Here is a 14,772-nt window from a genome sequence, read left to right as displayed (position 1 = left end):
AATAATTCCTTCTGAAGGAGAAGTTGGTTTGGTTGGAGTAGCTGATGCTTCCCATCAAATCTATATACAGTCTGTGATGGGTATGTGTAACTGTAAATGGTTTCTTTCCCTGCCCTGGTTTGTAAGGCCTTAAATAAAACAGTTCCCACTGCAGACAAATCCCAACCCACATTTGGGATGGGCATGAAAACAAGACATCATCTGTTTTAGTGATATTAAGACTAGGAAAGGAGATTGCAGCTCAAGTTGGAAAGCAGCTGGTTGCAAAAACAATCTAAGCAAGTACTGAGATACTGCTCAGGAAAGAAAACAGCTCAGGACATCCCACCTTACAGGAAAGCTTTCATCCAAATCACAAGATCAGCTTTTTAGCTGCAATTAACTTTGGTGCCACTTAAAAAGCAGATGCTCTCAGACATAGTTCTTGGAGAGGATGAGTATGTGCAGCTCTGAAAGCCTGAGATATGAGCTCACCACCTCTGAACACAAGGCCTCGGGTTATTATGAAGTAAAGAACATAAAAAGGCTCAACAGAGCAACACTATTTCTCTTCCTTGACAGCTCTGCCACCACCAAGTACAGTGAGGAAATTCAGCATTGGAGTTTTTTACTGTTTTTTACTTGATCTGACCTCCAATTCTACCCACCACAGTGGCTCCCACAGGTGGGTCTGGTGGGAGCAGAGCTGGAGGTCACAGACACCAGACCCATCCAATTTATTTACATCAGGAATGCAGTGACAGGACAAGGGGAAATGGCTTCACGTTGAAAGGGAGTAGGTTTAGACTGGGTACCAAGAACAAATTGTTCCCTGTGAGGGTGGGAAGGCCCTGGCAATGTGTGGAACCCAGGCTGCCCCTGGATCCCTGGAAGTGGCCAAGGGGCTTGGAGCACCAGGGACAGGGCAAGGTGTCCCCACCCATGGCAGGGGATTGGAACAGGATGAGCTTTAAGGTCCCTTCCAACTCAGACCATCCTGTGACTCTATGATTTACTGATGATACAGCATCACCATCCAGCCACAGCAGTTTGAAGCTCATTACATTTTTTCCCAATTACTTCTTTGACTCTGTTTTCATGTCAACTTGTTATTTTGGATTCCTCCCAGAGGAGCAGCTGAATCACAGAGCGCCTCCTCTGACAGAGAAATAGCAACACAGTGACTGTGGAGTGCAGGTGCATGCCTTTATGTCCAAAAAGCACCAGCAGACAAGAAACTAAAACCCACAAACCTTCAAACAAATTCCAGTTGATCAGTTTAGACAGTGTGCTGTGTATCTTCTGGACATACTTGTAGAGTAACTCAATACACTGAAGAGAAAAATACATTAAGTTCTGTATAAAGAACAAAAAAACAAATCAAAACCTTATCAGATCACCCTTTTACTACATGTAGTCAGTTGTAAAAGGTGACCTAGAATAATTTTTTTTTTTTTGCTTTGCTTCTATTTTTAAGAACATTGTTCTTTTTGGGTGCACAGGAAAACACCAAACAGCTCACACAAACTGGGAAGAAACAAAGAAGGTCTCAAATACCACTTTTATGATACACTACACTCCCTCAATTTAATTATTCTCTGTGTCCAGCAGTTGTTTTTCCTTTGGCTCAAACAAGGAACAATATGGAGCTCCACTTCATTAAAGCCCTCCCAGCACACAGGCCAGATGCTGATTTAGACCAGTCCACAGCACAGATTTCTGCTGGGATGGTGCTGGCATCTGTGCTGGCTGAAACCTTACATAATCACACCAATCAAACCACTGCTCCCACCTCCAATTCATTTGGTTCATGCCTATGGATTTTCAAATCAAACTGCTTTGTGTTTACAGGCAAAAGGGAGCCAAGGTGCCAGCTCCAGCCTTCAGCAAGGCTTGCAAGGGGAATCAAGAACCACCTCCTTCCCCCCTGTGCCTCTCACAGCCTGCTCCAAAAAGAAAGGCAGGCTGCTTTCTTTACTTTAAAAACACTAAAGCAACATTTCACATGAACACAATAAGCAGAAATACCTTTTTCTGAAAGAAAGGGATCTCTATAACCAAATGCAGAATCTATTTATTCAGCACTTCAGGAGCGTAGAAGTAAAACCTTTCACAAATCCTAGCCTTAATTTTCCAAGGTGGACATTCACTGACTTTCTTCTCTTACCTTACCAAACTTACTCTGCCTTCAGCTATTTGCTCTTCTTTCTCAATAGCTCAGTACAAGCCTCCACAGATCAGTATATTAAAAGCAGAAAGCTTCAACCTGGGCTTCTGCAGTTTGATGGGAATGAACAATAAGCTCCACTGTCATCTCCTCAAATTAATTTTAATAAAATTAAGAACCCTGACCCTGTCAATGGAACAAACAGATCAGATCAGCACTTAATCTGGAAGCTTTGCAGTAGTATCTATGTATTATAACAAAGAATGGAAAGATTACTGTGAAGCCACAAACATAGAAGCATTTTGTGCATTAGCCCAAACACACTGAAGCAAGGAATTTAACAAACAAGCCCAGTTTGCTTTGGGTGTTAGGGCAGTTCTTTAAAAAGGCAATGTCACTGTCATCTCAGCAAAAGAGCACTGGAATGATTTTCTGCAAGCTGCTCTCCGAGGTGGGGGTGTTACATAGGAAATGTTGATTTCCTTACAGAACACCAGCTGGCTGAGCAGTGCCTACAGCAGGAGCCGGACCCAGCAGCCCCAGAATGCAGAAACCCAGAAACCTCCCCAGCAAACAGACACCAGCAGGGCTGGGAGGCTCTGCCTGCACCATCCTCCCATCCTCAGGGCTGCCCCCAACACACCTGGACCCCTCTGCTCTCCCAGGAGGGGAGCTGGGACCAGGCTGCTGTCTCAGACAAGCATCACCCACCTCACACTGGCACAAATCTCAATTCCATTAAACACCCAATCACTCCCATGCACATCACAACACAATTTATAAACTACAGCACTAATGGTGCATGAGAAAAAAAAAACCTGTAAATAGTCACACAGTTGCAATGAAAATATTTTCAATCTAGCATGGTAAGTGACTTCTAACATTTTCTTCAGTTCTGACAGCCCAGATCACCAAAAATACTCCTCACTGCAGATTTTTAGGTATGACCTGCCTCACTACCTTAAACTTTTATAAGTGGGGAATGAGTTAAAATCCAGGCAACTTCAGCTCTCACATAGAAACACATGGCAAGAAACTCAGTTCTCTTAACCAAAAAAAGCAAGAAAGTAAGAATTAATTTCTGAACACATTCAGAAGTCTGTTCACTGGGTGAATTCAGATGGGTTTCATTTACTTAAAATTAATAAAAAATTGTTTTCATTCTGCTTTACGGATTCGTGTCTCATTTCAAAGCTTCTTAAATCTCCTTTATTAGGTATTTATGGTATTCAGAAAAATTACGCTGATTTTGCTTCAGCTTTCTTTTCAATATTCTGTTCACACTTCCAACCCAACTGCTGACTTTTCATAAGCACAAGAATTTATATGCAGCTTTCATGCAAGAGGATGTCCAATTTTGCTAATGCTCCATGCACTAAGAATGAAAACATCTGGGAGGTTTCTGATCTTTGGAGACATCCGAAATACAAGACTGACAATGAACTTTAGGTTTACAACTTAATGTAAACAAATGTGTCTGCAAAAGCTGGAAATTCATTACAGAATTAACAGATATTTGAGAATAGTAAACATTTTCTCTTTCTGCTGTCTTTATTTTTATTTTAATGTTTATCTCATGCAGCATTTCTGTGCTCTTAGCCACTACAGTTAACCCTCTTGTGTAATTTGCATGGTGCAAGTTTGCATTTTATTCATTACTCATCTCAAATGGGTCAAACTCCATCCAGCTCTATTATACTTGTGGCTAAAAGATAGGGAAATCTTAACTGCTGAAAATAATCTATAAAACCCAGTAGCAGCAGCTTGCAGATCAGCGCCCTTTCTTTGTCAGGGCTGTTCTTTTGTTTTGTTTTAAGCTCAATTAAAAGTGAATGAGTGTCCAGATGAGATGTTACTGCACGTTAGGATGGACTAAATACGACTGCTTAGAAACCATTTGGGCAAACAAGGGTAAGCCGTTTAACTGTTACATAATGCACAGCATCTCCCACACAATACTAATCAAAAGCCAAGCAAAATTACTTAAAATAATGAGCTATGATAGAAGATTTGCATAAATACAGCCAGCAGCATTTAATGAATTTGACCATGAACAGCAACAGATGAATACTGACTTAAGATCTACAGTAACAAACATACACAATAAAACAACAGAACTGTTAAAATTGCTTTTTTTAAAAGGCATTAGCCTTGGACAAAGTACAGAAGTTGAACAAGATGTTTCTTTATAAAAAGTGAGGTCAAATCCAAAAACAGTTTATCTGTGTTTAGGCTGTGCCTCAAACACCAGACCCATTTTTGTTTAGCTCTCAGCCATCCTCGCACACCAGGAGGAAAACCAGATGTCAGGCTCTGACTGCAAACACACTGTGCAGACAGACATCAAACCCTGAGACACTTCAACCTGTCCAAGGGCAGGAACATCACACCCAGACTTGAACATTTTCTTGTCGTTATCTGTGGGATCTCAGCGCCTCAGGACGGAGGTGCAGAGTGACCGAGACCACCCTTGGGGGGCTCGGGAGCCCTGGGATGTTGCCAGAAGTGTCTGGTGGCTGGACTTTGATCCTGCATGGGAGACAACACCTGTGTGAGGATGGGAGGATTTCACTGGGTGAATGGTGAAGGGATAGGTTAATTAGAGTGTTGTTGTGGTGTGCTGTAATGTCCCATTTTGGCCTTCCAGGTCATTCCCCCAGGTGTGCCTATGCCTCTCTCCCTTCCCCCTTGCCCCCATGCTGAGTGAGTCCTGTCAGTCAGGCTGAACATTCCAGCAAGGCGTGGTGTGGTTGGTCAAGTTCAAAGGATGCCCCTGTGCCCAGGGGTCATTGGCCTGTCTGGGTGTCATCTTCCCCTGAGACCCTGCCCCTCTCACCTGGTTGGGGGCTCACCTGTACCTCCCCTCCCCCTGTCCCTGAGCTTAAAAGGTGATCAGACCATGCGGCCAGGTTCTGTTGGAGCAGCTGCTCACGTTCAGACCTCTGTAACCATGGAATAAACCTCTGGACATTAAACCCTCCAGCAGAATCCTCTCCTTTTTCTCTTCACCATCGCCTGAAGCCATTCCTCCTGAGGTAAACGGGGTTCCTAACAAGCCTGGACTTGTTCAGTGCCCAGCTGCAATCTCCAGCAAGCCAAGGTATCTCTGGGGTGATACACCACAGTTGCTGCCTTTGGCCCAGCAGCGAGGGTCAGACTGGCCCAGGCACTATCTAACTGGGAATATTGGGAGCCTTTAACCAATAGAGTGTAAGACACAGGGTTTAGGATTTCTGTACAGGGGGCTCTAAAGAAGTAAGATGGAGGAATTGGGGCGTATCCTGTTCTTCTTCTTCTTCTTGGCCTCCATCTTCTGTGGTGATGTTGGCACTTTGGGATTGGTTATTACTAAAAGTGCACTGGTCAATAAGGGTGAAAGGTATTGGGGAAAAATTATAAATATTGTATATGTAATTTGGAGTATAAAGATAAGTGACCGCCCCGGGGGCTCTCAGTGTGCTCATGGCTGGCTGCTGTGCAGACTCTGTTGGGCCGAGAGAAAATCTTTTAGATAAACAATTAATAAACACCGAGACCGAGAAAAGATCTGAAGCCTCTTCTCGGGCTGCCCAAGGCCACCCCGGGCCTTTCCAGGTCACCCAAACAGCCCAGAAACCAACAATGATCCCCTGGAGCTCCTCAGCGCTGGCTGCCCGTAAATCACTGCAGGGCTGCACAGGCAGGCACCAGGGGAGGAGGAAAAGCACCTGGCTGCCAAGGAAACAGGGACACACACGCTCAGCACCCACCAGGGCACTTGGCTGCCAATTCACCACAAGCCACACTCACACACGGCCAAGGACTGCCTTTGGTAAAGGATTTGCTGCTGGAATCCACTTCAGGCAAGTCCCAGCTCGGGTGAGCCAAACAAACCACACTCATTCTATCCAGTTCTTCCCAAGATGCTGGCTAGGCAGCAAAGTATCAGACAGAGGAGAAAAGAAAAAATAGTAGCAAAATGCCATTATCACAGCACACCAAGTCCACTAGTGTGGATGCTGCTGCTTACCACAGTGCAAAGAACTAATGTTAAATACCACAGGAAAAACAAATCCAAACTCCTTCTAAAGACACTGACACCAGTTTGGTTTTTTTTTTAAATCACCTTTTTTTAACCATATGATTAGTAATCTGTTTCATATCTCTGAGTTAATCACTGCAGGGTACTCTGCACTCCTGGAAAGTTGCAGAGTAGCAGCTCTAAAACAGTAATAGCAGGTTCTGGAGTGGGAGTAAGTTTCTACTAAAGGCAACACTGAACAACCTTCTTTAAATAATCCTTTTTTAAAGCCATGAGGTGACATTTCTTTTTATCCCTGCACAGCTAAACAGTAATGGGGAGGTCAAAAATAAAAAAGTAACTAGTCCAGCAGCCCATGTGAGCCCTTCAGCAAGACAAAAATGAGCTCAGCAGGCACCCAGTGAGGGGAAGCCTCTGCAGGTAAAACCTGAAGGCAGTGGCCCATCTGTCAGAGGGTGTCAGTGACAGCAAAGCCCAGGACAGAACACTCCTGACTCCCCAGGCACTGAGAACCAGCACAACCCAAGGCAGATCATCAACACCTCCTGAACCCAGGAGCTGCAGACTGAGGCTGTTCCAGGGGAGTCCTGAAATAACAGCAAGGAATAAACATGCCAGCTGTCTGCACAGATCCCTGCTCACATACTGGGAAGAGGATTGGAGACTCAAGGAATACTTTCAAGGCCATCAGCCACCAGTCAAGTTCTCACAGTGCACTTATGGTCCCAACAACCACAAAAAAAGAATCTCTCATAAACCAACAATCATCAAACAAACTTCCTATTTTTTTTGCTGGAATTGTACACATTTATGAGATTGATGACAGACATTTTTCTTTCCAGATAATCAACTGACTGCACCAAGAACCACAGAGCTTTTAAATGAGTGGACCTATAAAAGTGTGTGTAAATTCAAAGTCACAAAAAGATTACTGAGCAAAATAGCTCTAATACACTGAAAAAAACCCCAAAAAAACAATAACAACTAACCAAAGAAAAAACACATCACTCAAGTTTATTTTTCCTTCTAGTCACAGAAATCACAGTTCTAACAGTTTTCTTTAGCTCAGGAACCCCAACTCCTGAATATGTAGAAGTTACCAAGAAAACAAACATACCCTACTGAAGTTTCTTAATGCCCACAAACTCCTCAGTAACCCCAACTTTCTCTGTTTTATTAAAAACAGCTTCTCAGGACCAGATGCTAAATCCAAGTGCAGTCAAAGAGCCACATGGAGGATTTTGAAACCTGAAGATTTGATTGCAGGAGTAATGGCAAACAGAACCCAAATAAAACAAAGCAGCACCGTGCCCTGGCTCCTGGCACAGCAGGAGGAGAAGCTGCAGCCTCCTGGCCCAGCAGCCACAGCTCAGACACAAATCCCACATCACAGCCCCATCTCCATGTGCCAAGGCAGACACAAGTCCATCCTTCCAGCCCCATGTTCCCTGGACAGCAGCTTACATGGATATTTTCATTTTGTACCTTGCTCTCAGCACTACAGGTATTTTCAGCTCAGTTCTGAAAAGATCTTAAATCCTGTGTCATCTCCAGTAGTAAAAACAGTTCTTGATTTAAAATTTGCAAGCCATTCTTAGGAAGGAAAAAAAAGGAATCCAACTTAGTAGACCACAATAAAAATAAACAAACAAACACAACAACAGGTGTTCATCCAGCCTTTTCTAGCTCTTCCTAGCCCACTTCTCTCACCAGCTGAGACAACTGCTCTCCTTCTTGGTACATCTGTCATTTACACAGTGATGTAAATGCAGATTATTATTATTATTAATGCAGGAAAAGTGCAGGATATTACCCAATTGTCCTTCAGCCATCCCAGCACCAAGTACAGAGTATCAAGCTGTAAAAATGGACAAGAGCTGTGCATTCTTCATGTCAGTGCTACTCAGGGAAAATCCCAAAATCCAGTCTTTTCTAGCTCTTCCTAGCCCACTTCTTTCACCAGCTGAGACAACTGCTTTCCTTCTTGGTACATCTGTCATTTACACAGTGATGTAAATGCAGATTATTATTATTATTATTATTATTATTATTATTATTATTATTACTATTATTATTGCAGAAAAAGTGCAGATTATTATCCAATTGTCCTTCAGCCATCCAGGCACCAAGTACAGAGTATCAAGCTATAAAAAAGGACAAGAGCTGTGCATCCTTCATGTCAGTGCTACTCAGGAAAAATCCCAGCAGCAATCATCTCAGCAGGAGCAGACCCTGGGGTGCAGCATCACAGGGATGCCCCCCTTTGGTTTCTCAGCAGGGTAGAGAAGGTGCAGTGCCCTGTTACCTGTTGACAACAAACCATGCAGAAGTATCCTTGCCTTAAGAACAAGCAGAACAGATCCCATCAAGACAAACCCAAATAACCAAAGGGAAAAATGCCAACTTCATTACATCTGCTGTGCAGCAGAAAATGCAAAAGGGCTGCAAACGTGGCTGCTTCCTAGGCAAGATGCTCTGCACACACCAGTCACCAGCAATGCTTCCACTGTGTTACCTGCACAAAATCTCCTTTTCCTTCTGCTTTCTTGAACCAGGGACTCCATGTCAGCCCCCCTTGAAGAGAGTTCCCTCCTCAAACATCACTGCCCTCACTCCTGCTCCATCCCCTCCACACCTCTCCTCTCCCTGGCCTACACCAAAGGGAGTTTCTGCATCAATGGCACATCAGCAGAGGAAAATTAAGTTGTTTTGAAAAATGCCAGGTGGACAAAGCTCCAGTTTGAGTACAGAGCTCCTGAACACATGCCTATGCCACGAAAGAAGGAAACACAAAATCATAAATATTATTATAGATTATCACTCTCTTAGTGTGACAGTTGTTCTTTTAAAGCATGCTGATAGACCCCAAAGTAGTAATTATTAATCTTGCACCTCAAGAAAGCTCCAAAAAAATTAACTACACCGAGCAGCAGTGCTCCAGGCACTGCTGATGTAAAAATGAGCACAGTCACAATCCTGTGCAAGCTGAAGCAATGACAGCTACACAAGGAATGCTATGAAAAGTACCAGCAAAGTGTCTGGATCCCAAATGCTTGAAATCTTAATTTGAAGACAAATGGTTTTAAGGTGTAATAAATTCCATTCAACTGACATGACAAAGTTGCAATTATCCATGTTACTAAACTGATTTTACCAAGCTATTCCATCTGACAAGGGAAATGGCAAACTCTTCAGCAGCTGTGTTGAAAAAAAATTATCTTTTCAACTCTGCCTTGTTTCCCTCCTCACACATAGTACTATTTTTAAAAAAAATTAAGAACTCTGTTACAGCTAAGCCAGCCATTTTCAGCTGCCAAACTAAAGTTTAGTTCCATTTTAGTACCAGGAGACTGTGGATCATAATCCATCTAGTTACACTGAGGATTACTTGTTGACATCAATTTTGAACAGCCCAAAATAACCCAGACTTCAAATTTTGGGGGGAGGAAAGGGCATGAGATTATGAAGAGAACTGGCAGGAGCAGTTTAAATGCTTTGCTGTGATTAGCAGGGAGCACATCACCACAGGGAATGGACTGATCTGAAGTTGTGCTAGAACTGATATGGCAAAGAGAAGCTGGAAAGAGAAATATTAACACCCAACTTAATACCACACCAAGGAGCCTGTAAATCTCACTTTAAAGAGCCTGAGAGAACATTTGATTATTTGATTGACTGCATTAAAAATAACCTCCCATTCAATCAGTAAAGTATTTCCTACTTACACTTCTGGCTTATTTACAGATCCTTCTTGCAAAGGGCAGCAAAGATGGGTGGGAATTCCTGTCCCCGAGGAATTTACAGGTCAAACAACACACAATGAGAACGGCCACACGCAGAGCTAGAAATGTCCCCTTGACCCATTCTGAGCTGCAATTAGTCCCCAGTTAAAGTCACGCTCCTGTGATGAACCCCGTTGATGCCTTTGTGCCACTCAGCATTCCAATTCCATTAATATTTGTAATTATACTTCTGAGAGAATGCTAATAGCCACAGCTCCTCAGGAACGGATGACAGTGCCACCAGTGTCACCCCCACCTGCCTGCCTTTGCTTAAGCAGCAGAAGCAAAGTAAAGGCAGCAATTTCTTTTTCCTTCAAGAGAACTACACCACGTAATTAGAGTTTCACAAATGCAACGCATCCAAAGGCTTTATTCTCTCTGAATGCTGTGACAGACTCAAAGCAGAGTGATCCTTCACATATGACAATGCCAGCCTCCACATGCTGAAACACCAGCTCAGCTTGGCCTTCAGAGGGAGGGCAGCAAGAGTTGCAGAACACCTCCTGCTGCTCACCTGTGCCCCCCTGTCCGAGTAACTACTGAGAAAGGGGAGGGAAAATAAATAAGCCTCACAAATCTCTTCTGTGAGACCGCTAAGCAGATGGAAAAACAAAACTGATTACAACAGATCTCTCCTGAACCACTGTTAAAAGGTTCTGCTCGCAACAGAGTGAGCTCTGAGGAGAGAAAGAGGGAGTTACTACACACACAGAAGACATCTCACCTTTCAATTTTTGCCCAAACAAACGCATTCAAAGCACTAAGCTCACATGCCAGCCCCACCACTTGTGACACGGCAGGCAGCTGGTGAGCAGAGACTGTTCAAGCACAGCACAAAGCCCGTCAAACAACGTTTGTTTACCACACCAACCCCCAAGAATTCCAGAAAAAGTTGTCATTATTGCCACGGCTGACAGTCACCGTGGCAGCAGAAAGTTCTCAGCAGCCGGGCAGTGCCAGCCGTGCGGGACACCGGGATCCAGCTCCTCCATCATTTATTTCTGCCACCCGCCGCTCCCGAGGGAGCCGAGCCCGCTGCGGGGACAGGCTGATCCTGTCACTCCCAAGGAAGGACTCACAGACACATCCGAAGGACTCACAGACACATCCATGACCTCCGCAGACGAGTTTATCTTATCCTGCCAGGAAGCTGCTGCAGTCTGGGACGGGGAAGGCAGACAGGCAGGCGCTGGCAGCGTGGATTACCAAGGTCTGCCTCGCTCCTTAATTCAACTTTCCTAATTTTTGTTTGGACTTCGGTTCCCAAAGAACGAGCTCGATTTTGAAGCACTTCTCACGCCGTACTTCTGATGAAGCATCGACAATAGGTGATCACAGAATGAATCACGGAGTGGGTTTGGGCTGGAAGGGACCTTAAAGATCATCTTGTTCCAATCCCCTGCCATGGCAGGGACACCTTCCACTATCCCAAACCCTGGCCATTCTGTCTTGGACACTTCCAAGGATGGGACAGGCAATACCATGGAAGTTCTGCTACCCAAAATGCACAGACACATCCCATCATCCCATCACCTACTCCAGCACGCGTGCAGATCCACACAGGCACATCCGAGCACCGACAGAATCAGAGCTGGAGGGTGGGCAGAAGTGGGAGGGAGGCAGCACAGGCATGATCTCACCAGGCACACTGAGGCACCACAGCCCGGGGTCCGGAGCAGCAGCCACGGGAGAAAAAAATCCGAGTTTCCTGCCTTTGTAGGGAGGCTGTGCCAGCCTGCCTGCCCTCAGCAAGCCGTTCCACGCGGGACACCGAGCGCAGCGGGATCCGGGGCCGCGCCGGAGGCGCCTCCTCACAGCCCCCCCGACCCCGCAGCGGGTCCCCGCTCGGCCCCGGCTCAGCTCGCCCCCGCTCCCCCCGCGCCCCCTCGTCCTGCAGCGCTGCCCGAGGAGGGCACTGAGAGCACAGGGGCTTTACCTCTCCGCCGGGATCCGTCCCTCAGTCCCTCAGGAACACGCTCGGAGCACTGGGAGCCGCCTGCGCCCCGCGCCGCCCCCCCCCCCCTCCCGCGCTCCCCCCCCGCTCACGACATGGTCTCTCCCGAGGCGCCGCGGCTGCCGCGGCCGCGGGCGCTCCCACTCGGCGCGGCGGGGGGGGGGGGGAGGCTCTGCCCGCGCTCCTCTAATGGCGGCGGCCGGAGCGGCCCAAAGCAAAATAAACCCCCGCACGGCCGAGCAGCACGTCAGCGCGGCCTGCCGCCCTGCGCGCCGCCCATTGGCTGGGCCCGCTCCTGCCTTCCGCCAATCGGCGGGCGGCTCTTTGCGCAGAGCGGTGATGTCATCGGTGCCGCGGGGTGCCGCGCGCAGGGCGGGCGCCAGGGGGCGCCTCCCGTTCCGGCCCTTCAGAGCGGGACCCTCGGGGCTGTTCCCGGCCATTCGGGCTCTTCCCGGCTGTTCCGGGCTGGCCCTGCACGGCCCCCGAGCCCCTCGGCACCCCGCCACCTTCCCCCAGCCAAACATGCGCCTGGGTTGCCGGAGATAACGCGCAGAGCGTTATGGTGTGGAGGCGAGAGCATCCCCCCACACACGCCGTGGTACGGGGTATATGGACATCGGAGGTTCCTGAGGGAGTAATCCCTCCAAAAACCTCCTTGTGATGGCACATGGCCGGGCAGCAGGCGTGGGGAACAGCGGTTTGTGGATCTCAGAGTCTCTGAGGTTGGAAAAGCCCTCTCAGAACATCCAGTCCAACCTTATCCCCAATCCCCACCTTGTCCCAGCCCTGAGTGCCACATCCAGCCATTCCTTGGACACCTCCTTGGAACCTCCCTGGGCAGCCCCTTCAATGTCAAATCACCCTTTCTATGAATAAATTCCTCCTGATGTCCTCATGAACCTCCACTGGCTGCAGCTTAAGGCCCTGTCCTCTGTTTCTTATCAGCACTTGGGAAATATTTCACCATGGAGCACGAAAGGAATTAATGGGAATCCAGAGTCCACCAGGTGCCATGGTCAGGTTGATACGGTGGTGTTGGGTCATAGGTCTGACTCTGTCTCAGAGGTCTTTTTCAATCTAAATTGATTCTGTGAAATAAAATTTAAACATTTCCTCCGCATGTTGATTCCAGCCGTTCCTGACTCGAGACAGTGAATGTGTGGGGCTGGAGTTCAGGGTGTCACCCTGCCCAAAAGGACTCAGCAGCCCCACAGTGCAAAGCCCATTTATCTTCTGAGAAGAAAAGAACAGCAACAACAGCTCTGCCAGCCCTTGGGTTCAGTCCTTGTGCTGGCTGTGCAATATTTTTTTTTGCTTTCCACTCAAAAATTGTGAGCCTGCATCTTCCTTAAGCTGCCCTTGTAGGCTCACTGACAGAAAATGTGTATTTCTCCACATCCTTGCTTTTCCCTCGTGGGTTTTACATCATTTGATACATGATTCTTTCCCCCCCACTGCAGTTACTACTTTTTATTTCAGGCTTTCTCAGATGTTTTAGCATTTTCTTATTTCCATGGTTTCATTCCCCATTCCCAGACTCTGTTAGACAATGCCTCAGGCTTGGAGTTGCATTGGGAAACTCATCCTGGACCAGCTGGATCCATCCCTTCTCCCTCAGTCAGCACAAAAGAAAAGCACCTGAGATGTTCCAGCAGAGCAGTGCTAGAGAAAATCCCTTTGTCCAGCAAGCAAACAACCAGGACTGGAGTCAGGACAAGCAAAATGTAATTACTTATGGAGACTGAAATAGAAATTTGTCTTCATTTGCAATTAAATTAGTTCCCTATAAACATTGAGAACTGTTGCAGGGGGAGGGTAATGTGATTTCTCTCTCCCAGACTAATTATTTACTAAATTCTCTTTCTGACTCCACTGAACAAGTTGGTGCATTTCTCAAAACTGTAGAAAAAAGGGGGGACAACTTCTTTTTTTTTTTTTTTTTTTTAATAAGACTTGGATAAGTCATGTAAAATAAATATTCCTTGTCTTAAGGAATTTTATCATCTCTGTGCTTAGAAATCATCCAGAAAATGAAAATGTATCCCTTGCTCTTGGCATCTAGGCAAGATGATGGAAGAGCTGTTGGGGTAAATTCTAAATGCTGCCCCAAATGTGCAACAATGGAAATTTCCAGAAATAATTGTTATAGATTAGACTGCATAAAAAGATATGAAAATACAAGGAATATCTTAGAACCATAGACTTACAGAGGGGCTTGGATTGGAAAAAAAAAGTTATGACCAAGTGAAAAAAAAATAATTCCAAAGAGTTCCATGATTCTAGGAGATTTTACTCTCTGCACAGTTGATCTGCAGAACAGAAGCATTCTGAGTAGTCAAAGAGGTCCCTGGATAGTATTTGAAGGAGAACATGTGGTCAAATGGAATTTGAAAATATTTACCAGAGCAAAAGCAAATCCTGGGCTGCATCTCCCAATTGCCTGATGGTTTTGATGTTGGTGACTTTATTGTCAGGCTGTGTCTTTGGCTTTAGCTCAAAAAGCTGCTGGTGTCTCCTTCCAGGTTTACCTTGCAGAAGTTTGCCATTTGTTCTGGACTTAAACAATAAAATACAAGAGGAATGACCTTTCAGCAGTTTAGAACATTGATATTTACACATATAATTTATCCAAGAAGAGCTTTCAGACTTCTAATTTGGAGTCACATCAAAATCTACATGACTTGATAGTCCAGTCCTCAATAGATTTGGTATTTGATCATCTTTTCTTTTTTTAAATGTCAGGAAGATAGTTCTATTTTTGTTAGAGGTGGCAGAAGTTGTAAGGAAGGAGGGTGGGATATAATTTCCTATATCCCACCCAAAATTTTCATTTTCTTTCACCGGTTTAAGGAGAAATTTTAACTCCCTG

At 45.7% G+C, this 14,772-nt stretch overlaps 1 protein-coding gene across 2 annotated transcripts in view; it reads right to left on the bottom strand.

Annotated features, from left to right (window-relative positions):
* Nucleotides 1–11,971, bottom strand: part of ZRANB1 (zinc finger RANBP2-type containing 1) — a 46,646-nt gene extending 34,675 nt beyond the window's left edge. For both annotated transcript variants that reach the window (XM_058028947.1, XM_058028946.1), the window contains exon 1: nt 11,886–11,971. The gene's annotated coding sequence lies outside the window, so the exon portion shown is untranslated. The remainder of the gene's footprint in view (nt 1–11,885) is intronic.
* Between the last annotated feature and the right edge of the window lie 2,801 nt (nt 11,972–14,772).

The sequence above is a fragment of the Melospiza georgiana genome, chromosome 8 (genome assembly GCF_028018845.1).
Source record: "Melospiza georgiana isolate bMelGeo1 chromosome 8, bMelGeo1.pri, whole genome shotgun sequence".
Taxonomy (NCBI): domain Eukaryota; kingdom Metazoa; phylum Chordata; class Aves; order Passeriformes; family Passerellidae; genus Melospiza; species Melospiza georgiana.
Note: the sequence above shows the minus strand (reverse complement) of the source record. Positions and strands in the feature narration are given on the sequence as shown.